Below are 26,192 nucleotides of genomic sequence, written 5' to 3'. Positions count from 1 at the left end.
CTTTCTGACTTTTATAATACTTTTCTTTTAAAAGAGTTTGTAATGACACTCCAAAAGAGCTCGCTATATATATATATTTTTTTTTTTTCTCCTTTATGGTAGTAATGTGTATTTTATAGAACACTTTGAAGCTCAGACAACTTAGCTCTAAAAGAAAAAAAAAGCATTTGATATTTAAAATGATCAAGTTGACATATCTCAATATATTGGTAACAATATTTATTATAAAATTTTAAAATGGCTACCTTGCAAATATGATACCTCAATTCTGTTTTGTATCTATCCTGTTACCATGAGAGACCTCACCATGGAAACAAAGTCTGACCTCCAGGACACAGAAGATGTCAAAACAAGTGGACCAAAGACGGTTTAGGACAGAGACTCGATGAAACCTGGTAAAGGATCTGCCTGGAATGTGGGAGACCTGAGTTTGATCCCCAGGCTGGGAAGATCCCCTGAAGAAAGGAAAGTCTACGCACTCAAGTATTCTGGCCTGGAGAATTCCATGGACTCCAAAGTCCATGGGGTCACAAAGACCATGGGGTCACAAAGAGTCAGATACGACTGAGTGACTTTGATTAGATGAAACCATGCTTGAATTCCATGTTAAAAATGGCTAACTGGTACAAAGTTGGGAAAATGTATTAGACAGCATGAGAAATAAGGTGGAGGTATGAAGAGGTAAGCAAAAATCATGGTGTTTATTGATAAGATTTGTGCTAGGAGATCTGAATATCTCTTATCCTCGTTTTGCACAGACATAGAGCAGTTAAGGAGATTCCTAAAGGGCATACAACCAGCAGTGCTGGATTTAGGACCAGGTGAACAGTCCTGGGTGTTCATTGGAAGGACTGATGCTGAGGCTGAAACTCCAATACTTTGGCCACCTCATGCGAAGAGTTGACTCATTGGAAAAGACCCTGATGCTGGGAGGGATTGGGGGCAGGAGGAGAAGGGGATGACAGAGGATGAGATGGCTGGATGGCATCACCAACTCGATGGACATGAGTTTGGGTAAACTCTGGGAGTTGGTGATGGACAGGGAGGCCTGGATGCTGGGATTCATGGGGTCGCAAAGAGTCGGACACAACTGAGCGACTGAACTGAACTGAACTGAACATCAAGTCTTTCTATGTTTTTGTCCTCCTGTCTCATGATATAATCTCTGTTTTCTTGCTTAATTTCATGTATTCACTTCATCAAAGAAAGAAGAGTCCAGTGGAGTTTATGGTCTATCTCTTCCAAATGAAGAAGAGATCAGGGGTTCTCTTCAGGCCTTGAAAAGATACTTACATTCTAGGAATTAACCATAAGGTATTTAAATCCCATATTCATGATACTGTTATAATTGCATTTAGTAAACTAACTCTAGGCTTAAAAGCTCAGTTCTCAATGTCATTGTTTTTTTCACCCTGCATACATTTATGATGAAGATGTATTGCTGGCAAACTTTATCTCACACTGCGGCCCTTGATTTCATGCAGGGTTTCAGATCTCGGCTCTGGTGTCTGTGGTCATTCATTCATTATTCCAGCATCATGTAGTTTTTAGTTCTTCATCTGTGCCAGGCACAGGGGTGGGCCCTGGAGATACAGGAGTGGACAGGATAGCACTTCCTGTCGTCTTAGAGCTGAAAATCAGGAAGGTGTCCACATATCCTTTGGAGGGTTGAATGCCCTTCACAGCTCTTGCTCCTTATCTGGGCTCAGCCTGCCCTTCTGGATTCACTCTACCTGGAAGCTGTTCTGATTGGTAGAGACACTCTGCCTGAATAGGGAAGTGGATGGACTTGTGTGTCAGTGTGTATGTGTGTGCTCAGTTAATCAGTCATGTCTGACTCTTTGCAATCCCATGGACTGTAGCCCACCAGGCTTCTCTGTCCATGGGATTTTCCAGGCAAGAATACTGGAGCAGGTTGCCATTTCCTCCTCCAGGGGAATCTTCCCAACCCAGGAACTGAACCCACATCTCCTGCATTGGCAGGCAGATTCTTTACCACTGAGCCACCTGGGAATCCCAGTGAATGGACTTACTTGTGAAAGAACTTGGAAGTGTATCTTCAGATTATCCGTTAGTTCTGCCTTTCTTCCTCTTGGGAGCAAGATGCCTGTAGGAAATGTCCGACCTGCTCGACTCCTCTGCTGCCTCTTTGGGATCCACCTCTATGGGAGAGAGGTCTGTTCTGGCCCAGGGCTGTCTCTTCCCCCATGGGTAAGTGCCCAGTTCTGGGGTTCAGTTATGCAGCCCTCTTAGCTCTCATATGGTAAATTTCTGCAATCTCTTTTCCCTCAGTAATAAAGGACTTATTTAGCCGACGTCCATCTTGGTCTCTACGGCATGGGCATGGAATAGGGGTGCCACTTACAGAAGCTGATTTAAAGTCTCCCAACTGATGAACTCTTTTCCCCTTTACCTTAATTCACTTACTGTTCATGGGGTTCTCACAAGGCAAGAATACTGAAGTGGTTTGCCATTCCCTTCTCCAGTGGACCACATTTGGTCAGAACTCTCCACCATCACCCGTGCGTCTTGGCTGGTCCTACACAGCACGGCTCATAGTGTCATTGAGCTGAACCCCAGAACTGCCCGTAATTAGCACTCATTACGTACCGTCCTGTGCTCTAGTTGTTAACCATGGCCAAGGTCAATGCCTGGGGTTATTGTAAGTCTGTTGGGTTCATAGTTTATACCTTTGAGGCCCTACTCATTCTTGGAAAGAGAACATGAGGTGAATTCTTCCAAAATAAACATTCAGGACATATGACAAACCTCAAGAGGGCAGATTCCAGATCCAGGTTGCCAGGGTTCAGATCCTAGATCTGCAGAATACGCTCTGTGATCTCATCTGAGTTACTTAGCCTCAGCTTCTTCTTCTGTAAAATCATGAAAATGGCCCCCTTCTCTTCTTATTACGCAGAAAGTGCCTGGTACATAGTACACACTAAATGCGGCAACAGGCAAGTCCATGCGCGAGCAGGCAGCGACATCAGCCTCATGACAACTTCTTGGCCGACCACAATGGTGAGATGCTATCCATTGTGGTATAATCTCAGTTTCATAAATATTAAGATGTAAAAAACGTAAAGTCAGTGAAATGCAATGTTATTTCTTAGAAGCTTTGAAATGGCACCCCTACATGATGTATTATAAATTTTTTCTTGTAATTTTCACATGACCTTTGCAGTTATATGTTATAATAGAGAGTAAAGAAAGCCAAAATTGTGGAATCAAATTTTGAGGTACTTAATTAGTAAATCATTTAATCAGTCAAGAGATGGATACCACTAAGTTCTATGCATACGACAGCTGCTTCATGCATGATCAGTTGGACATGATCAGTCATGTCAGACTTCTTGTGACCCCAGGCTCCTCTGTCCATGGGATTTCCCAGGCAAGAATACTGGAGTGAACTGCCATTTCCTCCTCCACAGAATCTTACTGACCCAGGGATTGAACCCTAGACTCTTGAGTCTCCTGCATCGGCAGGTGGTTTCTTTACCACCACAACCTGGGAAGTCCTTATGCATGCGAAAGTATGTTCATCGTGTCTGACTTTTTGCCATCCCATAGACTGTAGCCGGCCAAACTCCTCGTCCGTAGGATTTTCCAGGCAAGAATACTGGAGTGGGTTGCCATTCCTTTCTCCAGGGGATCTTCCCACCCAGGGATCAAACCCACGTGTCCTGCCTTACAGGCAAATTCTTTACCAACTGAGCCACCAGGGAAGCCCTACCCTCAGAGTGTTTGATGGATTCAGAGAAAAAGATCAGCTAATCAGGGAACAGAATCGTTCACAAAGAGGTGGGATTTGGGCCACATCCATGTACCATAATGTTTGGTTTCAGTAGACGTTTCAAATGGCAAAATTCTCTAATGAATTTACTGAACAGATCAGAGGAGAAAAAAGCATACAGGCCACCAATGACACACAAGCGAGGGCTAAATACTGTTTTTAAACCTCCATATCCCAGTGTTAAGGGTTAAGCTAAATTTTGAACTTTGCTTTGGCATTTGTTTTCTTATAAAGTAATACTTGTTCATTACAGCTAATTTGGAAAAAAATCACAGAAAACTAGACAGAGAAAAAAAGAAAACAATAATACCACTACCTGAAGGCAATCCCTGGATTAAGACTGGGTAGATAATAACTGAAATGAAAAACGAAATTGAAATCACCAGTTTGTTGTACTAGAGTATTTCTAAGTCTATAGCATTTAAAGTTGTTTATGTTTAACTTTATTAAACATAACATTATTGTATATTTGGATTTCTGATTTCTTAGGAAAGGGTGCAAACCGGAGCCTAGTCTCTGATTTTTAAAAAATCAGTTTTAGTAATACTTCAATATTTACTTTATATAGAAAATGACCAAATACATTCTTGTCTGATGACCCATGGAAGTCTGAAGAAGGGCAACTTGTCAAGCAATTCACTCTCACTTGGTTCTTGAGCCAGGAATGAAGAAGTGGGTTTAGATGGAGGAGTAGGTCTTTACCTCCAGGAGACTTTCAGGCCTCTTCCTCATCAAACATCCTCCCCCTCTTCCTTCCCCAAAGTCACCCCTTCTCCTGAATTTTAAAGTTAGAGACTAAATTTGCAAACCGGAATATGATTTAAATACCAGCACGCATCACTATTCTGAGTCCCAGATCTTGTTCTCTACATTGCTTATACAATTCATCCATGCCATTGCTTGGAGATGGAATTCTCTATTACTGCTGAATATTGTGTGAGTGTTGGAAGATTCTTAGTCCTACCGTTGATGACGTTCAGGTTGTTTCCAGTTTAGGACTTTCCCAAATCATGCGTCTGTGAACATTCTTGTGTGTGTCCTTTTGGTGCAGAAATGTAAACATTTATGTTTGTTGTAAACTTAGGAGTAGGGTTTCTGCATAGTGAATCAGTATTTTTGCAGTTACACTCAATTATAGGCTACGAGATGATGATTGCTGTAACCCCCTGTCTTGTGCAACATAAGCCTGTTGCTTGTCTACTTTGTATGTAGTAGGTTGTATCTGTTAATCCCATACCCCTAATGTATCCCTCTTTTATAAAACACCTATTCATGTCTTTTGCCCATTTTTCTATTGTCTTGTGTTTATTGATTTATAGACAATCTTTGTATGTTTGGGGCAAGTTACTATGCTTCTGTTTTCCTGCCTACAAATGTGAATGATAATAATGCCTACTTTACATCTTGTTGTTGCTAGGACTATATGAGTTAATGCATGTAAACACTTAGAACCGTATGTGGCGCATAGTAAGTGCTCCGTAAGCGTTCGCTTTTGTTACCGGTCAGGTTCCCATGGCTAGCACATTGTGGACACAGAACTCCAAAGAGGCTTCAAACTCCCATTTACCAACACTGCCTTGCAAACCGTTACTTTACAGATCCAGAAAGATTGGAACTCACCTTAGTCACCCCTGATTGGGCCCAACTAGGGCCCTGGTGGCTTAGTGGTTAAGAACCTGCTTGCAATGCAGGAGATGTGGGTTTAGTTCCTGGGTTGGGGATATCCCCTGGTTCCCCAGGGGATACACTTCAGTATTCTTACCTGGAGAATCCCTTGGACAGAGGAACCAGACAGGCTACAGTCCGTGGGGTTGAAAGGGTCAGATGTGACTGAGCGACATACCCAAGGCCCTAGTCATAGCTTTAGAGGAAAATGCTGGTTGTCATTTTATTATAATCACCACACTGTTTTTAAAATATTAAAATTGTGTTTTTCCTCTGAAGAGAACAAAGTGGTTTTTGACTGGAAATTACTGAAGTAGCGGTTAACTCACTGCCATTTTATGGTGCATTTGGCATGTTGATTCCAAGATTCCAAAAGTTTTTATAGAATGACTTTGCATCAGGAGGTTGAACACACACATGCAGACACACAAACAAAAAAAAGGAACTCCCCAAACACAGGAATTAAATGTATTTGAAGTTATGCAGTGTGAGCAATGACGTGTTTTAGGCTCAGGGCCCGTCTCTGCCTCAAACAACTTCTCTTGGTTCACCAACCACACTTATGAAAAAAGGACATTTCTTTTCTCCCCATTTGGGAATTGATTTGCCTCTAGTAGCCAAGGCAGTAGAATTTCTTATAAACAAACAAATCAACAAACTGTAGTCAGCCTGCCTTGGCTCCTTCCATTTGTGAAATTTTTACAGATAAATTAAATTCATTCTTTTTTGAGGAGGGAAGCATGCAGAAGACCATAATTTAGGCCTTTACAACCAAAAATGACAATCTTTCATTTATTATTCCTCACAGAGAACAGCTACTAATATCTTCCTTCTTGGTCCCTTAATTAAATTCAGCTTCTGATATTTTTTTTTCCTGATTCACTCTGTTTCATTCCTGGATTAACCTAGTTCTTCATAGTTGTAATTTCTCAACTGTTAAATTTCATTTACCTTATTTAAATTTCTGGAGATTTTTTTCTTGAGTGGAAAGTTTGTTTATTTTTTCATTTCTCTCCCCAGGCAAGAAAACCATCTCCTTTAGACCAGAGTTAACTAAATTATAAACATCCACACTGTATTATTCTATATAAGTATATGTGTAAATATAGAATGATTTTGGAAAGGAACAGTGATTGGCCTAAGACTGTCAAGAAAACAGTCTTCTTCATCCTTGAAGCCCCTTCAAAGAGTTACATAGTCCACAAAATCTTGTTCTCTCAACTTCTACAGACTGAGTTCAAGAACAAAGTGTGTTTTTGTCCCTGATATTGTTCTCACCTTGGAAGAAAAGTTATGACCAACTTAGACAGCATGTTAAACAGCAGAGACATTACTTTGTCAACAAAGGTCCATCTGGTCAAAGCTATGGTTTTTCCAGTAGTCACGTATGGATGTGAGAGTTGGACTATAAAGAAAGCTGAGTGCTGAAGAATTGATGCTTTTGAACTGTGGTGCTGGAGAAGACTCTAGAGAATACCCTGGACTGCAAGGAGATCCAACCTGTCCATCCTAAAGGAGATCAGTCCTGAATGTTCATTGAAAGGACTGATGTTGGAGCTGAAACTCCAATACTTTGGCCACCTGATGGGAAGAACTGACTCATTTGAAAAGACCTGATGCTGGGAAAGATTGAAGGCAGGAGGAGAAGGGGATGACAGAGGAAGAGATAGCTCGATGGTATAATGGACTCAATGGGCATGAGTTTGAGTAAACTCAGGGAGTTGGTAATGGACAGGGAAGCCTGGCGCGCTGTAGTCCATGGGGTCAGAAAAACTGGGACACGACTGAGCGACTGAACTGAACTGAACTGATTGCTCCCACCTTCCTGTATAGGGTTATACATACTTGACTGTTGCTGTGTCATTATGTGGCAAGACTGTACTTTTTGGTACAGTCCATGGACATTGGCATTGGCCATGTGACGTGCTTTAACCAATGGGATGTGAGTAGACAAGCCTCATCTAAGGGGAAGCTTTCAATGACATCTCTCTTGTTCTTCTCTTGTCCTAAGTTCCTTCATTCTGGTTCCAGAATGAACATGCACATGGCACCAAGCTATGGTCTCCTACACGGGCCATCAGTAAGAACTGACTATCTAAGGCTTGGAGGTTGTTGAATACTTCTTGTCACTGAAACTGTTTATTAATTTGTTTTATTCAAGATACCTTTCTTGAAGACAGGGAATGCACTTGCTTTGTTGGTTATGTACATAATTTGGTGCTTGGCTGTCGGCAGAATAAATGTTTGTTGAATAACTGAATGACTTGATGAAGCTCTCCAGTGACAAACATGTAACCTCTTCTATGGCAGCTGTGGCTTTTGAAAATGTTTCTCATTCTGAGCAGAACTCTGATCCTCCACGATTTCCACTAAGGGTATCAGTGCTCTTCTTTGGACTCACATAAAACCATCTCATACCTGTCCATAAGACAGCCCTCTAGGGTTTGAAAACAGTGCTGTCCACTATTCAGGAATTCGTTCCTTTTGGTTTATTATCTTTCATGCTTTCACCGCCTCAGCCTCCTGAGAGGTTCTACTCTTTCAGTGCAGAGATGGACTCGTGGGATTCCCAGGTGGCTCAGTGGTAAAGAATCTGCCTGCCAATGCAGGAGATGTAGGTTTGATCCCTGGGTTGGGAAGATCCCCTGGAGAAGGGAATGGGAACCCGCTCCAGTATTCTTGCTGGGATAATCTCATGGACAGAGGAGCCTGGCAGGGTACAGTCAGTGGGGTTGCCAAGAGTTGGATACGACTGAGCGACTAAGCACGATGTACCCATGTCCCCTGCAGAATGTGAGATTTGGCATCAGCACCAGTCTTAGTGTGTGGTCAGAGCAGCCCAGAGTGAGAAAGGGTCGTCTCCTCTGGAGTAATCGCCCATCTGGACTAATTACACTGCGTCTAACAAAGCCTTTGCTGTTCTTGGCAGCTTCATCACACTGCTGACTCAGACTGAGTCAATCAAATCCCTTAAGCCTTATTCACAAGTCTTTATGACCACATCGTGCCCCGACTTGTGAGGTAGGTTTAAGGGACCCAGATGTCAACCCTAATACTTTTCCTTGTTAAATTTTTACCTCATTTCATCTGGTTCGTGGTTTCTGTCTACTTGGGAAAAGGAAAGCTTAGATTTCTGGGAATGGAAACTCAGCTATTACCCAAGAGAAAGGAAACAACCTTGTGTCGTCAACTAAGGAATGATTAGAGAGCTCCATTGTCTGGTCCAGCAGCCTGTACTTAACTGTGTGATGTTGTTCATTGCCAAGCATGTGGTGTCTTCTCTGAATCTGTCAAAGAGAATGGAAGAATACTGAGATCCAGCAACAAATAACACCTCTATTTACGGGTGACAGACTCGAAGGGACTTCCATGATCCCCACCTTCTGATAGTGCCTTTGCATGATTCCCTCTGCTTGAGTGCCTGTGTGTCTTCTAACTTGCTTCAGATCACTAGAATATGGCAAAGGTGATGGAACATATGTGCATGCCCTTGGTAACATTACATGAGACTGTAACATGGTCTTTCTAGAAGGCTCTCCTAACTGGCTCTGAAGAAGCCGGGCATGTCATGAGCTGCCCTGTGGAGGAAGCCACATGATGAGGAACTGAGAAGAGCTTCTAACTGAGGTCTGTCTCACAGCCTCAGTTGTGATGCTGCCAACAGTCACGTGGCCCTGGAAGAGGATTTTTTTCCCCAGGCGAAACTCCAAGTGAGACTGCAGCCCAGGCCAACACCTTGGCTGAAGCTTTCAAATGAGACTCTGAAGTGGAGAACCCAGCAAAGTAAGGCCTGGACTCCTGGTCCACAGAATAATGGTGTGTGTGCTCAATCGTGTCCCACTCTTTGTGACCCCAACTGGCTCCTCTGTCCATGGAATTTTCCAGGCAAGAATACTGGAGCGAAACAATACAAATATGCTGTTTTAAGCTGCTAAGTTTCTTGCTAATTGTTACTCAAGGATATGTAGCAGGATATGTGCTAATATATTATCAAACCAAATTCAGTTGGAAGCCCAAGCCATCATGAAACCCAGAAAACACACATCCTTTGTCTTTTTTTGATGGGTTAGATTGACTTATAGAACCTTTTGTGAACCCTGTGTCCCATATTACCATGACATTAGAAGATCATCTTAATATCCAACCTCAGATAATAAAGATTTTTTTTCTGGTATTTGTCCAAATGATCTTCTGCTAATTCATTTCATTCACTGGTCCTCTCTTCTGTTTTCCTGCCTTTGAATTCCTTGCTTCTGTACCGAAGTCTGATTTTGCTTTCTGCACTCTGATCTCTTAACTTTGTTTCTTCACTGGATCAGGGTTCCTGGTTTTGCTGCCTCCTAGACTTTTACTGAGAGGTGTCTCCATCTAGTTTCTATTATATCTATGTCTTCCGGGTCTAGTTCTCCCAGGTCTCCTGCCAAAAGAGAAGCATCTGATATTCTAGATCCTTACTGGTAAAAAGCCTTCAGGCACTAGTGTGAATTTCCACACAATCTTAGATATCGCTGATAGCAGTGGGGTCACCTCAAACATTTTATTATTTTCACTTGAGTTCTTTTACTCTTTGAACATGAATCTTGTCATTATCATCATCATAGTAAAACTGTGTACATCTTCACATATGAAAAGGAAACTGTGACTACCAGTGTTTAGCTCAGAGTTGTTTGTATGTATATCCTGATGGCCCATTGGCATGTCCCAGCCATACCAATTTGTTTGTTCCTGCAAAAGTGCTTGTTGTCATGACTCTAGCTTGAATCCTGCTTATAATATCAGAGACTGGATACTGGGGCCTGAGGAGGAAGCTGATGATTGGGCATTTGTGTTTGTATCAGCCATGCTGTTTTTACATGCAGTTGAGCTTGCCAGAGATAGGAAGGGCTCTGGATTTCTTTAAACCTAATGCACTTTTTTTTTTTGTGGCTGCACTGGGTCTTAGCACATGGAATCTCTAATTACAGCATTTCAGGATCTGGTTTCGGACATGCATTGAGAGCACAGTCTTCACCACTGCACCATTAGGGAAGCCCCCCTCATGTACTTTAAATACCATCTCTATGGAGATAGAGAATCGAGAAGCCCAGATTCTACTCAGCCAGGCTTGTTCTTTAAAAGCAATGGGATCTTAGACGTGACTTTTCAGGTTCAGGCAATTTCCCCCAGTGTATCGCTGTAGAAGAAAAACAGGCTACGAGCAATTTGAGTCATGCCTGTTAGATGGCCTTAGAATAATAGAGAGATCAGAAAGGAGACTGAGCTAACCACTCATTCCAACCCTTCATTTTGCCAGCAGAAAAACAGAAACACAGAAAGGTCAAACGCCTGGATCAAATTTCTGCAGTTAATTCATGGCTCCATCCAGACTTGATTTCAGACAAGGTAGCCATGGTGTTCTTTAAAAGGCTGTAAAGAAATTAAAGTCCAGAGGAGAAAGTCAATCACTTCTAATTACTCAGAGGGGAGGTGGGTGAGAACACACGACACCAGACCTGAAAGGACAGGCACACAGATCCAGGGAAGACCATTGTCCATCTCCTGTCTAGACTTGGAGGAGTCCTGATAGCAGGCGGGGATGAAAATAGTATCCCCTAAGTCGAGGGAGACCAAGGTCTAGGAAGGGAAGGCGTCAGCTCTGATGCTCTTACCCCAGGGATCCCATGTAGAAGGAGCAGACCTCTTAGACAAAGTTTTGATATGATAGGACTGTTTATTTCCTTGTTTCTGTTCCTGAGCATTCAGCAAAAGGCATATTGATTTTCATTATTTTTTTTTCAAATATTTATTTTTATTTATTTGGCTGCATAGAGTCTTAGTTGTGGCACATGGGAACCAGTTCCCTGACCGGGGATCGAACCCAGCCCCCCTGTATCGGGAGCACAGAGTCTTAGCCACTGGACCACCAGGGAATTCCCTGATTTTCATTATTTTTAATTCCAGCCTGGCCTCAGCTGTATGGTGGGGAGTTAATAGAAAGGTCTTTTCTGTCTGGGCCAGGGTATCTGAAGAAGATTACTACCCTCTGAGGCCAGCAGGATGGTGGTAGCAGAAACCAGAGAAGGGTGCAGAGCAAAGGAGAATCTGAAAAATGAGGTGAGAACCTCAGCATCAGGTACTTCTTCCGCTAAGATATTCTTTTAAGTGTCCACTTTGGAAGGACTTTTCTTTTTCGCTTGTAATCCATTTAGGGCCTAGATTGAAGGTTGATTCTATCAACCAGGTCTCCAGAACTGACCATCTACTCCCTCAATTCCCCCTTCTGCAGCCTCACAGCCTTTAGCTGGACATAGATGCCTCTACCTGTCATCTGTTTTGTTAACTGTAAGGGGTCTGTCTGTCCTACTAGATGATCATCTTTCTCCAGGAAAAGTATCTTTTTTTACATGCCCCTCCTCTAGACCCCACAGAAGGTGGCTAAAACGGGGATTTAAAGGTGGCAGATAATCATGAAATAAGGCTTCCATGGTGGTTCAGTGGTAAAGAATTCATCTGCCAATGCAGGAGACACGGGTTCCATTCCTGGGTTGGGAAGATCCCCTGGAGAAGGAAATGGCTACCCACTTCAGTATTCTTGCCTGGAAAATCCAATGGACAAAGAGGCCTGGTGGGCCACAGTCTATGAGGTCGCAGAGTTGAACATGACTTAGTGACTAAACAACAATAAATCATGAACTACATAGTCTCTTCGGAGAAGGCAATGGCAACCCACTCCAGTACTCTTGCCTGGAAAATCCCATGGACGGAGGAGCCTGGTGGGCTGCAGTCCATGGGGTTGCTAAGAGTCAGACATGACTTAGTGACTTCACTTTCACTTTTCACTTTCATGTATTGGAGAAGGAAATGGCAACCCACTCCAGTGTTCTTGCCTGGAGAATCCCAGGGACAGGGAGCCTGGTGGGCTGCCATCTATGGGGTTGCGCAGAGTCAGACATGATGAAGGGACTTAGCAGCAGCAGCAGTGGCACACTGAGGTAAGCCAAGAGCCTCTGAAGTCACATGACCTGGACTTGATATGTGGCTCTACTGAATGCTTGCCTTGTGTCTTCCACCAGCATCCTTGGCTTTTCTGTGCCCTACTTCCTTAATCAGTAAAGGTCAATGTTATTAGTACCTGCTAATTGGGGCTGGGGTGTGTTAAGGGAGTTGTTTCATGAAAGGCTCTTAGAACAGTGCATCATCAGGCATTTACAAAGCATTCCAATAATAGGGTGTCCCAGATGGTGCTAGTGATAAAGAATTTGCCTGACAATGCAGGAGACACAAGAAATGCAGGTTGGATCCCTGGGTTGGGAAGATCCCTTGGAATAAGGAATGGCAAGCCAGACTAGTATCCTTGACTGGAAAATTCCATGGACAAAGGAGACTGGCAGGCTACAGTCCATGGGGCCACAACGAATTGGACACAACTGAACTAACTCCCGTCCACCCAACGGTAGACCATATGCACTGGGTTCTGTAGACCAACTCTATGCCTAGTGGCATCCCACCAGAGCATGGCAGAGCAAGCTGGGTGCTCCAGCCCGGCTTTGTCAACTCTCCCCAGTTGTCCCCTCCCCCCGGAATGACCTCCCCTACTGTCAGCTGTCCTCTTCCCGACACTAGGGATGTGTCCCAAGGCCCAGGTGTCCTTGTCTCAGTTTCCTTGTTTTGACTCTGCCTTGGGTTTCCCAAGGCTGTACTGTAGAAACATCAACCACTCTATAGGCGTCCATGTCCCAACAACCTCCTACTTTATTCAGTTTAAAGAGGGTTAGGATTTGTGTTGCATCTCTGAGTCTACATGATGACCACACTGGGGATTCTAGATCTTATTGTCTGATATGTTATAATGGAGGGAGAATCTCGGTCTCTAGTGCCTCAGGGTATGCAATTCCTGACCGAGAATCTCCTGTCCTTTTCTACCAGTTTATTGATTGGGTGAGGGATTTCCTTTGGTAATATAGGTGAGTGATAATTAGGTGAATGAATACCTGTGGACTTCTGGTTCAGTCATTCTCAAAATGTGGTCCAAGATCAGCAGCTTCAGCTTCACCTAAGATTGTCACGAATACAAATTCTAAGACCCCAACCAAGATCTTCTGAGTAAGATACTCTGGGAGTGGGACCAGTGATCTGTTTTGTCACAGGTCCCCCAGGAGACTCCAGGAGATGCTGGGATGTATCAAGAACCACTAGTCTCACCCTTGAAACCACCTTTATCTGTGATGATACCACAGATGACCAGAGAAATCCTGCTAGGAATCTACTTCATATCTTTACCAGGTAAGAGACGTTAAAATGGTGTTTCACAAACTTTCATGATAACAAGAGTCATAAAGCAGAACATGGTAAAAATCAGTCTCAGCTTTCACCTCTACTCTCTGATTCATGCCTTCTGGGGGCAGAGTTGGGGAAGCTGGGTTTTTAACTAGAGTTTCATGTTAAAATCTTATCTGTGAAGTTTAGGAAAGTATTCTTCTTTTTTTTTAATTTTTTTTTTTATTGAAAAATAATTGCTTTACAGAATGTTGTTGTGTTCTGTCAAACCTCAACATGAATCAGCCATAAATATACATGTATCTCCTCGCTTTTGAACCTCCCTCCCATTTCCCTCCCCATCCTACCCCTCTAGGTTGAAACAGAGCCCCTGTTTGAGTTAGGAAACTGTTCTTGAAGGTGGGAGTGGGGGCTGTGGGCTGGGTGGAATTTTCCCACCTAACATGTTGGAGATGAGTGTTGAGGAGTCAGGAGCTGTCAGAAGAACCGATAATTATCAATTTTTCATTCTTTTTGGCTCCATGAAGTGGAAAAACACAGCTCTGGAGTCTTTACAGGAGCCTCATGGAATGCCTCTACTGGCATCTTCATTTGTCCCTGGAAATCACAGCCTCTGTGTCTCTTGTGTTCGTTTCCCTGGAGTCCTGAGCCTTTGCATGATGGGAAAATGAGAAGGTCCTCATTCCCAGGGTGTCAGCCACTCTGAGCAGCCTTCTTTTGACTCCTTACCATCTGCGGGCATTCACTCCTGGGTATCCTTTTGTTCTGACTGCCACTCTTTTTCAGGGAGGTCTCCAGCCTCCCTGGATAATAGTCCTGTGATGAAAGAGTTTTTACCCACTAGAAACTTTCCATCACTCTAAAGTCCAAAATCCTAATGCAGCCTGGTCTTGCCCACTGGGCTCAGGTAGAGACCTCTTACAAACACTAAAGACTGAATTCAGAAAACTAAGTTCATGGCATCCAGTCCCATCACTTCATGGCAAATAGATGGGGAAACAGTGGAAACAGTGAAAGACTTTATTTTTGGGGGCTCCAAAATCACTGAAGATGGTGATTGCAGCCATGAAATTAAAAGACACTTACTCCTTGGAAGGAAAGTTATGACCAACCTAGACAGCATATTAAAAAGCAGAGACGTTACTTTGCCAACAATGGTCCATCTCGTCAAAACTATGGTTTTTCCAGTAGTCATGTATGGATGTGAGAGTTGGACTATAAAGAAGGCTGAATGCCAAAGAATTGATGCTTTTGAACTGTGGTGTTGGAGAAGACTCTTGAGAGTCCCTTAGACTGCAAGGAGATCCAACCAGTCCATCCTAAAGGAAATCAGTCCTGAGTGTTCATTGGAAGGACTGATGTTGAAGCTGAAACTCTAATACTTTGGCCACCTAATGGGAAGAGTTGACTCATTTGAAAAGACCCTGATGCTGGGAAAGATTGAAGGCAGGAGGAGAAGGGGACGACAGAGGATGAGATGGTTGGATGGCATCCCTGACTCAATGGACATAAGTTTGAGTAAACTCCAGGAGTTGGTGATGGACAGGGAGGCCTGGTGTGCTGTGGTCTGTGGGGTCACAAAGAGTTGGACGTGACTGAGTGACTGAACTGGACTGTGGCAACTTAGGTGGAAAGGGTGATTATTCAAGGGTTTTTAGGGTTCATAGAAATGACAAGAGGAGGAAGACCAGACGTAGAAACAAGTGATATTCAGGGACAGCTAACCACCAAAGACTGCAGCACAAGGTACTACAGACGTGTGTGGGCTGGCCTGCTCAGGCTGCAACAGTGATGACTATGACCTCTATTCCCACATAAGTGCATCATTCTCTCAAGACCCAAATTGATTGCTGAAATTGATTACCAACTTGTGGAGCCCAGTCCATGCGTTAGCGTCCTACTGACCCAAGACAGAACAAGAAGAACTATTTTGTTTCTCCTTGCCTAGTGAGGGATTGGGTGTATCTCCCCAGGACTCCACCTAATAGGAATTTCTCAAATAACAGACTGAGGGTGGTAGGAAAAGGAGGCTGGTTGTCCCAGAAGCAGAAACAGTGTCTACTATGCAGATGCTTCTGCTTTGGACAACACAAAAATTTGGGGGAAGAAAAAGTTACACAATTTTAAAGGCTTTCTTGAAATCAATGGTAGCAAATGGTCTTCCCTTCTCTTTCCTTTCCTTCCTTTCCTGTCTGGTTCTTCTCTCTCCTCTGACCCATGTCTGTCTTGTTGTACTGGCAGCAATGTTCTATTGCTCAGTATTAGACAAGTTTTAAATCCTTGGAGGTAAAGGTAGAAAAGTAATATTCTGAATGGTGAGAAAGGAAATTATGTTCATGGAAATTGCTAAATTAAAACTACCAAGAGTTTATTATCTTGTTTATGGATCAATTTGTGGTCCTTTTTGTCATTCCACAGCATACTAATATTCATTTTAAAAATAAGTCCTTAGCAAACACACTGTATAATACAATACTAATAGTAGAATCTAGGTTTGTGTGTATGGGTGCTTACTGTAACATTCTTTCAAATTTGTTGTGTGTTTGAAATTTTCATTAAAAAGTTACAGATAACCAACAAGGACCTACTGTTTAGCACAGACTGTGTGTGTGCAGTTGCTCCGTTGTGTCTGACTCTTTATGACCCTATGGACTGTAGCCCACCAGGCTTCCCTGGTGGCTCAGCTGGTAAAGAACTTGCCTGCCAAGGCAGACGACATGGGTTCAATCCCTGGGTCACTATAGAGCTGAGTCACTGGGCTATACACCTGAAATTAACACAATGTTGTAAGTCAGCTATACAAATACAATGCAAACACAAAAGTTGCTCAGTCGTGTCTAACTCTTTGCAACCCCATAGACTATACAGTCCATGGAATTCTCCAGGCCAGAATACTGGAGTGAGTAGCCTTTCCCTTCTCCAGGGGCTCTTCCCAACCTAGGGATCGAACCCAGGTCTCCCGCATGGCAGGCAGATTCTTTACCAGCTGAGCCACCAGGGAAGCCCCAAATCAGCTATATTTCCATTTAACCTAGAATTTTCCCTATGAATATTTCTGTTTTTTATTTAATCCAGAATAATTGTGGAGAAGGCTTATACAGAAATACATTCATTTCAGCTCTATTTGTAATAGCTTTCAAATTAGAAACGATCTAAATGGGATGAATATATGATGTGCACACTTTGTGGTATACTATGCTTACAAAGCATTTAAAGTTTGTTTGTTAAAAACTGAAGTGAAAAAAGAACAGTGCATAAAATCTAATCATAATTACATGGAGTAAATTAAAGGAACAGAATCTACCAACAGAAAACAGAGGAAGTGGACACACAACATTCTTCCAGGGCTTTGTTTTAAGTGAGGATTATTGATGATTAAATTTAAAACACATTTTTGTTGGTCATTTCATGCATTTCTTTAATTCCCTTAATTTTCAGTCAGAACATGCATATATTTCTTTATACCAAAATAAAATATGCTTCTGTTAACAGTAACAATAAAATGCCCTTCCTGGGGCATGGGTTTTTTGTGCTTCACTTCGCACTGGAGTCTTCTGAAATGGCCACCCTCTTGCTGAGATCACCATGAGGTCACCAAACATCCTGGGAATCAAATCCAGTAGGCATGTCCTTCTCTCATCTTACTAAACCCTCCAGCAAAATGTAATATGGTCCGTCAGTCTTTCTTGACACCCTTGTCTACCATTTTATGAAACACCACTCTCTCCTGGGAACAAGCTTGCTTCTCTGCACACTCTTTACACTTGCCTTCTCTGTTTTATTGAATTGTTTCCCCTCTCCTGCTTAAGCTCTAAATATTAGCATGCATACGTGCTCAGATGCCAAGTCCTGTCTGACTCTTTGTGATGCCATGGACAGTAGCCCACCAGGCTCCTCTGTCCATGGGGTTCTCCAGGCAAGAATACTGGAGTGAGTTACCATTTCCTCCTCCAGGGGATCTTCCCAACACAGGAGACTGAACCCATGTTGCCTGTGTCTCCTGCCATGACAGGCAGATCTTTACCACGGAGCCACCTGGGACGCCCTTCTATTTAAAACCTTGTTACTAAAGGACCCCATCAACTCCCCTCTCTGTCCTGACACCTTGTTGGTTTATGGCTTCAACTCACCTTTTCTTGTGATTGCTAGTCTAACTGTATACTTGACAGCTCCATTCAAATCTCTCTCAGATATTAGAAACTTAGGTCCAAAATGGAATTCTTTATTTGCCATTCTAACATGGAAATGAAATGAAGATCAATGTGTCAACTGATATAGTCATGCATGCATGCATGCTAAGGTACTTCAGTCGTGTCTGACTCTTTGAGACCCTGTGGACAATAACCCTCCAGGCTTCTCTGTCCATGGGATTCTCCAGTCAAGAATACTGGGGTGGGTTGCCATGCTCTCCTCCAGGGGATCTTCCCAACTCTGGGAGCAAACCCAGGCCTCCTGCTTTGCAGGACACTAGCACAACCTGTAAATCAACTATACCTCAATAATAAAAGAGTACACTTTGGAGCCTGTATATTAAAAATAAATTTACAAAATTTACATGTTGTTTACAATGCATGCACCTCACTTTGGACATGGTTTAACCAAAGTTGTCTCACAAGGTAAGCATATTGAATGGTGTCACATGATGGGAATTGGGAGAGCAAGTTTGTGACCCTTTATCCCTCACCATCCTCACCAGCACATTGTTCTGAAGGAGGGCAGATTGCTTCCTTTTTTTTTCCTTTTGTAAATTTTTCTGATCATCCCCACCACTTCTCTGAGCTGCATTCTCTTCCCCTGTAAATAAGGCACAAATGGTAACACACAGGAGAGAAATGGAAACACAGCGACTTGCACACTCTAATTCAACCGCTGTATCAAGAGCCTGCTTTCTTAGGTTACACTGGGATGGAAACAAAAATGTGCCTTTCATTCAGAGTTTGGAGCACTATCCCCGGGACCTGGCATGAATAAAATAGGCCAGGAAGGCTTGTGTGCCTTACAGTCTTGATGCAGCTGGTGTGCTACGGGGCTCAAGGGCAGGGCACCCCCGTCACGGTCCTTAGTGGACTGGCCTTTATCTCAGGTAAGTGGGGCCTTTCCGCTTGGCTCTCTTCCCGACAGGTGTGCAGAGAAAGATGAGAGCTTGGCCCATGGGTGAATGATTGCTTTTCACCCACGGAGTTCATTTTCATATTTGAAATGCCGCATGACCTGGTGGATGGAGCCCTGAATTGGAAGTCCAGGGTCCGTGGACTTTGGAAGATCTTTGCTGCTCACACCGAGGTGAGGGCTTTAACAGCTTAATGCCTGTGTTAACTCAGTCATTATTGTGATTGCTAATTCGTAATAAAAATGCAGAAAATGTACCCAGGGTTTAAGTTTAGAAAGTACTTTCACACACAGAGGTTAACCCTTTTCATCTTTGGGTTCGCATCGGCAAAGAATGGCTGAGTGGCTTCTGGTGTCTGGTTTTATAGGAACCGGGAGAGCTCTTAGGTGTTTTGTTCTTCCTTCCCTCCATATTCATTCTGTAAAGATACTTTAGGTAATGAAGCAGATTTGATCCTGGACCGCATGCCTTCCTGAATCATAGAATTTGAGACCTGGCTTTTTCTTTTTCTTCTTTTCTTTTTTCAGTAAAAAAGACAAAAACAGTATAAATAAATGAGTTGCTGCTACTGCTGCTAAGGCGCTTCAGTCGTGTCCGACTCTGTGTGACCCCATAGATGGCAGCCCAGCAGGCCCCGCCGTCCCTGGGATTCTCCAGGAAAGAACACTGGAGTGGGTTGCCATTTCCTCCTCCAATGCATGAAAGTGAAAAGTGAAAGTGAAGTCGCTCAGTCGTGTCCGACTCTTAGCGACCTCATGGACCGCAGCCTACCAGGCTCCTCCGTCCATGGGATTTTTCCAGGTAAGAGTACTGAAGTGGGGTGCCATTGCCTTATCCCAAATAAATGAGTTAGTGAGGTCCAGAGAGGGGAAGAGAGTAGGTAAAGGTCACTCAGCCTGTAAATTACATCCTTAGAAAATGAGGCCTGAAGCCTGGGAAATATCACCTTCTGGGACCTAAATGTGATCACGTCTGTGAAAGGGGCTGGATTACTTTGCATCTGTCCCAAGAGTGAGGGAGGAGATATAGAGGCAATTTAGGAGGTGCTTTCGATTCTTTGGGGTCAGTAAAGTGATTGCAAAATGGTGGTTGATGAGACATAAAAAGAAAGTAAAAATGGAGACATGATTACAATTGGGGTGATAGGTTAAAATTTAAATTAAGCACACTGAAATGGAAATAAATTAAAATAAAGTATTGATCTTTTTAAAATAACTTCCCAGGTGGTGCAAGTGGTAAAGAAGAATGAAAGAATGCTTTGCTTCAGTGTATCCGACTCGTTGCTACCTCATGGACTGAAACCCATGTCCATGGGTTTCTCCAGGCAAGCATACAGGAGTGGGTTGCCACGCCTTACTCAAGGGGATCTTCTAGATGCAGGGATCCAACCCACATCTTTCACTATCTCCAGCATTGGCAGATGGGTTCTTTTCCACCAGCTGCTGCTGCTACTGCTGTTAAATCACTTCATTGGAGTCCGACTCTGTGCGACCCCATAGACGGCAGCCCACCAGGCTCCCCTGTCCCTGGGATTCTCCAGGCAAGAACACCAGAGTGGGTTGCCATTTCCTTTTCCAAAGCATGAAAGTGAAAAGGGAAAGTGAAAAGGGAAAGTGAAGTTGCTCAGTCATCTCCAACTCTTAGCGACCCCATGGACTGCAGCCCACCAGTCTCCTCCATCCATGAGATTCTCCAGGCAAGAGTACTGGAGTGGGCTTCCATTTCCACTAGCACCACATAGTAAAGAATCCACCAGCAAGGCAGGAGATGCAGGAGACTTGAGTTTGATTCCTGGGTTGAGAAGATTCCCTGGAGGAGGGTGTGGCAACTCACTCCAGGATGCTTGCCTGAAGTAGCCCATGGACAGAGGGGCCTGACAATCACAAAGGGTCAAGCACGACTGAAGTGACTTAACACATGCTAATCTTACAGCTAAATTAGAGCTTGTGCGCCTCATGACCTTGATGACAAATAGATGTTTTCAGTTTTATCCCCAGGGTGGTCCAGCATTGGTGTCTTCCTGTCCCCCATCACGCGTGTAGAAAAGATAGCTATGAATACCAAGTGGCCACATCTCATCTTCCAATACTAGGTAAGAGAGAACCAAGACTCTGGGGAGGTCAACTGACTCCATGGGATGGAGAAAAATTAGGATGGAGTTTGAGCTACAGTGAGTGCCAGAAGATAAGGAAACTTTTTAAAAATGCAAGGGTCATACTGCAAGGACAAAGGAGATAGTTTTAAGAAACTCCTACTTGTCAAGTTATAACAGTTTAAGCATCAAACAAGAATATTAACTATAGCTAATTGGAATGAATTGAGTCTATAAGAAAGCTATGACATTCAAAGATGAAATAAGTTCATTAAAATGTATAAGATGATAATTATAATACAAAAGAAAGGGTGAATGAAATTTTTAAATGAGCTAAAATTGGTAAGGAACTATTGCCATAGATGACATTCTGCTTTTCCAAGTAAATGTAAGTATTACATTTTGTCTTTTTGTTTCTTTACCTAGGAAATAGAAATTACACCCAGAGGAGCAAAGATCTGTGAGCACAAGAGACCACAGGCAAAAATGAGAGTAGAAAGCATGCCAGTCGGTTTCCATGAAAAGAAAGTGAAAGTGAAGTCGCTCAGTCGTGTCCGACTCTTTGCGACCCCATGGACTGTAGCCCACCAGTCTCCTCCATCCATGGAATTTTCCAGGCAAGAGTACTGGAGTGGGTTGCCATTTCCTTCTCCAGAAGATCTTCCTGACTGAGGGATCGAACCTGGGTCTCCCAAATTGCAGCAGACGCTTTACCATCTGAGCCACCAGGGAAGCCCTATGGTTTCCATATAATGGATCAAATTCAAGAAGACTACCTGGTGGGTTAATTCAGCCTCTTATCTCCTAGAGAATGAAATGTCTGCATGAGTCCATCAATTTTCCTGAGATACAAAACGTGAAGGTTGAGTTAAATTGTAAACTGGAGTTAACTGTCTTATATTAGTTTGCTAGGACTGTGGAACAAAATACCACAGACGGAGTGGCTTAAACAGAAACTTACTTTCTCATAGTTCTGGAGGCTAGAAATTTGAGATCAAGGTGTCAGCAGGCTTGGTCCCTTCTCAGAGTCATGAGGGAGGAATCTGTCCTAGGCAACTTTATTTGACTTAAAGCTATCTTGCTCTGTTTTTATATTGTCTTCCTTCTGCATACATCTATGTCCCAATTTGAGGGAGTCTCATGGGCTCAGAGGTTATAGCGTCTGTCTGTAATGTGGGAGACCTGGGTTCGATCCCTGGATCGGGAAGATCCCCTGGAGATCTTCCCAGGGGATCCTAGAGGCCACCCACTGTAGTACTCTTGCCTGGAAAATCCCATGGATGGAGAAGCCTGGTGGGCTACAGTCCCAATTTACTTTCCTTATAAGGACATCGGTCATATTGGATTAGAGTCTACCCATATGACCTCAGCTTATTTAAATTATCTCTTTAAAGATGCCATATCCAATTATAGTTTCATTCTGAGATACTGTGGGTTAAGACTTCATAAGAGGAATTTGGGGAGGACATAAGTCAGCTCAATGCCTCCATGACACAGAAATAATGAAGGGCGAGAGCAGAGACAGCAAGTTGCAGGAAAAGACGTGACTGTGGACATTCTGACAAAATGAAACAACCTTGATAAGAAATACCTGCTAGGCTTTCACTCACTCTAGAAGTTCAAACTGTGGCCTTTGGTGTGACTACTAGTGAATTCACTGATAACTCAACGATCTCAGCTGATCAACCATAATCTCTTTGCTTTATGTTCAATACATCTCTGTAACCTGGAAAGATGCAGTAAAATATATTAAAGTATGTGAGTAATGGAGAAATTAGCTAAACCTGTATGATCACTAATTTTCTGCTAGGCTGAGTATGAATATAACAATATATTTTATAAGCATTATGATACTTTGTGAATATCACATATTTGTGAATATGTTTCTAAGGTGTTTGAAGCACTAAAGGAATGTTACGCATTAGGTTTTTGCTTTTCTTGAGTTAGAGAATTTGATTAAGGTTTGCAATCAACCTTTCAATGTGTAAGATGATTTATAGTTTAAATTTTGGTTTACGAATAGATTAAGTCTGTTTAAATATTTAGAGAAAATTTACCTGGTATACTTGTAAGTATAATTACATTGAACATTAAAGAAATAGCAAGTAGTAAATTTGATTGTACACACAAAAACTTGAAAGTCAACTCCTGAGAAGGTCTCCAAAGTTGGTTGGAGTTGGGAACAGGTGTGATGTGTGGCAAAAACTAATGGCACTTACATTCAGCACATTCAGCCCTCCACTTCTTATGTCCCAGGACTCTTGGCTATTAATTCCAGTATAAATGAGGGAGGCTGACTTTCACTCAAATTTTTTTTTTGAGTGATATTATATTTATATCACTAACTCTATATCACTAATACTTATATTTATATTACTAACTTTATTTATATCACTAACTTTAAAGTTATATTTATATTTATCTCACTAACTTTAAATATTTAGAATATTTATATCACTAAGTTTAAAGTTAATGATATAATTATTAGTAAAGTTATATTACTAACTTTATCCTTTTGCAAGATTAAGATCCCTGGTGGCAAATAACAATGATTTTGCCTCACTGGAAAATGCTATGGCTGTTGTATTTCTTAAAGAGTTAAAGAGATGGGAATTATGGAAGATACTGTCATCAAAGAGATTTGCATCAAAAGAGTTCCTATAAGCACTCACTGACCTTCACTTTCCCTGCTTGTGTTCCAGATTTGCCCACCACCTTATCTTTGCCTGTTGATACCCTCTCTTCCAATTTCTCAGAGATGAGCAAAGAATGGGTCTATTCTCCATGAAGAGCTTTACAGTCAGGCTATGTCACTGGCCAGAGTCTGCTGTTAATAAGAAAATTGATTTGATAAATTGAATTCATTAAACATGTGTGTGATTTAAGATATTACTAAAGTATCACATTATAATTTACATTTAAAAATAGGGTTATAGGGGAGGCCAGTGCTTAATTTGAAGACATTATCTGAGTACTAGGCATGATTTTAAATCTGCTTTATTAAATAACTCCGTGTCCCCATGACTGCTACATACCAGGTCCCTGATTTTAGTCACAGCATCACTGTTCATGGGAAACTTACTCCATAGAAATTAATACCAGTAGTTATCAGTTTTGGGGTACCTCTTTCAGTACTAGTTTTTATTTTGCATTCATCAAATATGAAATATTCCCTCTACCCCGTGGTCTGTGTGTTATTTGCCACAAGGTGATAATCAGAGACTAAAAAACATTAAGGTATTTCTGGTAGTAATATCTGTGTAGAGCTGAAATTAAAAATTTAGCCTTCTGGGTATACATCTAGTGGCTTCCCTAGTAGCTCAGTGGGTAAAGAATCCACCTTCAATGTGGGAGACCTGGGTTCGATCCCTGGGTTGGAAAGATCCCCTGGAGAAGGGAAAGGCTACCCACTCCAATATTCTGGCCTGGAGAATTCCACGGACTGTATAGTTCATGGGGTTGCCAAGAGTCAGACACGGCTGAGCGACTTTCACTCACAGGGTGTCCATCTAGTTCACTTCTGACTAAGATTCAATGTTGCTTTACTCCTTGACTTTTAGTTTCCCATTTGTGAAATACACATAATGATGCTTGTCTGTGAGAGCTTTGTGAGGTCCAATAATATTGATATAAAATTGATATAACGAGAAGGCCTCCTTCCTTGGTGAGGTCCAGGGTGGTTGGGTACTTTTAACCTTCCAATGCACTCTTCCCCCAGAACTTCAGTTTTGAAGATACTTCCGTTTAAAGTTATATTTGTATTGTATTAATATTTATCCATTCATGAATACTAGAGGTGAGGTCTTTTCTGTCTCTCAGTCTAGACGGGGCACAGTGTAGATGGATGATTATATGGGTACCCTCTTCCCCTTCAACTTGGTTTTGGATCAGAATCTAGGTTTGCCATTGTTCAAAGTAGGGTTACCAGATAAAGGATATGGGCTATCCTGTTACATTTAAATTTCAGGTAGATGATAATTCATTTTGTTATAAGTATGTCCTAATATTTGTATGTAACATTTGGGATTTTATACTTTTACAAGAACTAATTTGTTATTTATTTGAAATTCAAATGTGACTGGGCATCCTGTATTTTATCTACCAGCCCTAATCATAAATTCTGCTTTTACCAAAGTCAGGCGCTTCCCAGGCAGAGAACTGACACATCAGCAATTAACAGGCTGGTAGACAGAATTTGGGGCAGGCACTGAGGGTGAGTCTCAGAGGTAAAGAGAAAGAAAAGATAGGCACAAAGGAGGAGGTCAGACATCCCCAGGCCCCTGGAGGACTTGGCCCTCTTACAGGAGGACACTCTCTTCCCCTACCTGATATTGGCCTGTTTTCCTTCTTTCATTTCTCTAAAACAAGCAGTTTTGCTTTTGTGCTCACCTTACATTTGGGGAACTTCTAGATTGATCTCAATTTTTTTCTCTTATGTTGTCACACATATTCATAGTATCCTTAAAGGCCTTCCCTGATGGCTCAGTGGTAAAGAATCTGCCTGCAATGCAGGAGGTGGGGGTTTGATCCCTGGGTTGGGAAGATCCCTTAAAGAAGGGAATGTCTACCCACTCCAGTGTTCTTACCTGAAAAATCCCATGGACAGAGAAACCTGGCAGGCTACAGTCCATGGGTCACAAAAGAGTCAGATACAACTTAGAGACTAAACCACCACCCCCAAAGTGTGCAAAGAAATTTTTCTATTTCTTATTTAGTTCTTCTATTCTACTGGGTTATGGAAGATAATCTAAATTTAAATTACCTGGAAAATTAAATCTTATCCAATAATTTAGATTATTTGGAATCCCCCCTTTAGGGGATAATGGATTTCCATGGAGTTAAAAATGCATTCTTTTGTATTATTTCCCTCTTTCCCCTGTGTGCTTAGGACATAGTGGGTATTCATTAGTATCTGTTGAAAAAATGGAAAGTACCTCATTTATCTGCACCCGCATCCATAAATAATACATCAACTGTAATAATAAATGTATTTGTAGCTGCTGTGAATGGTGCATTGCTATATTATTTCTAACTTTTGAAGTGTCCTGTTACAATTCATGAATAGAGAAGCCAGGGTTCAGATGAGTTAATTTTGCCTGAGGTCACACAGATTAAATGTTAATAATAGCAGAGCTGAGAATAGACCCAGATATGTCAAACCTTAAAGTTTTCTATTCTATTCTACTGCCTTTCAAACAACAAAAATAGTGCGTGAGTTTTACAAGGTGCTTTGATGTACTTTGGGAAATGTAAGGCCGACTGAAAAGAACTCTTGA

The 26,192-nt window shown here is 42.3% G+C and overlaps 1 long non-coding RNA gene across 2 annotated transcripts; it reads left to right on the top strand.

Moving 5' to 3' along the window:
* The first annotated feature begins 337 nt into the window (after positions 1-337).
* Positions 338-23,808, top strand: LOC147370270 (uncharacterized). Of its 2 annotated transcripts, XR_015166091.1 has the most exons (8): positions 338-681; positions 1,206-1,314; positions 13,585-13,720; positions 18,836-18,997; positions 19,352-19,625; positions 20,810-20,916; positions 21,343-21,695; positions 23,619-23,808. It is a non-coding gene; the product is annotated as an uncharacterized LOC147370270 (long non-coding RNA). The 2 variants fall into 2 exon arrangements; XR_015166090.1 differs by lacking the exons at positions 338-681; positions 20,810-20,916; positions 21,343-21,695; positions 23,619-23,808 and adding exons at positions 1,935-2,211; positions 2,918-3,021 and having other exon boundaries at positions 1,194-1,314; positions 19,352-19,411.
* Positions 23,809-26,192: the final 2,384 nt, after the last annotated feature.

The sequence above is a fragment of the Bos grunniens genome, chromosome 6, assembly GCF_055505025.1.
Source record: "Bos grunniens cultivar Pamir isolate PY7600 chromosome 6, Bosgru_T2T1.0, whole genome shotgun sequence".
Classification (NCBI taxonomy): Eukaryota; Metazoa; Chordata; class Mammalia; order Artiodactyla; family Bovidae; genus Bos; species Bos grunniens.
The sequence above is the reverse complement of the archived record's forward strand: the minus strand, read 5'-3'. Positions and strand labels throughout refer to the sequence as shown.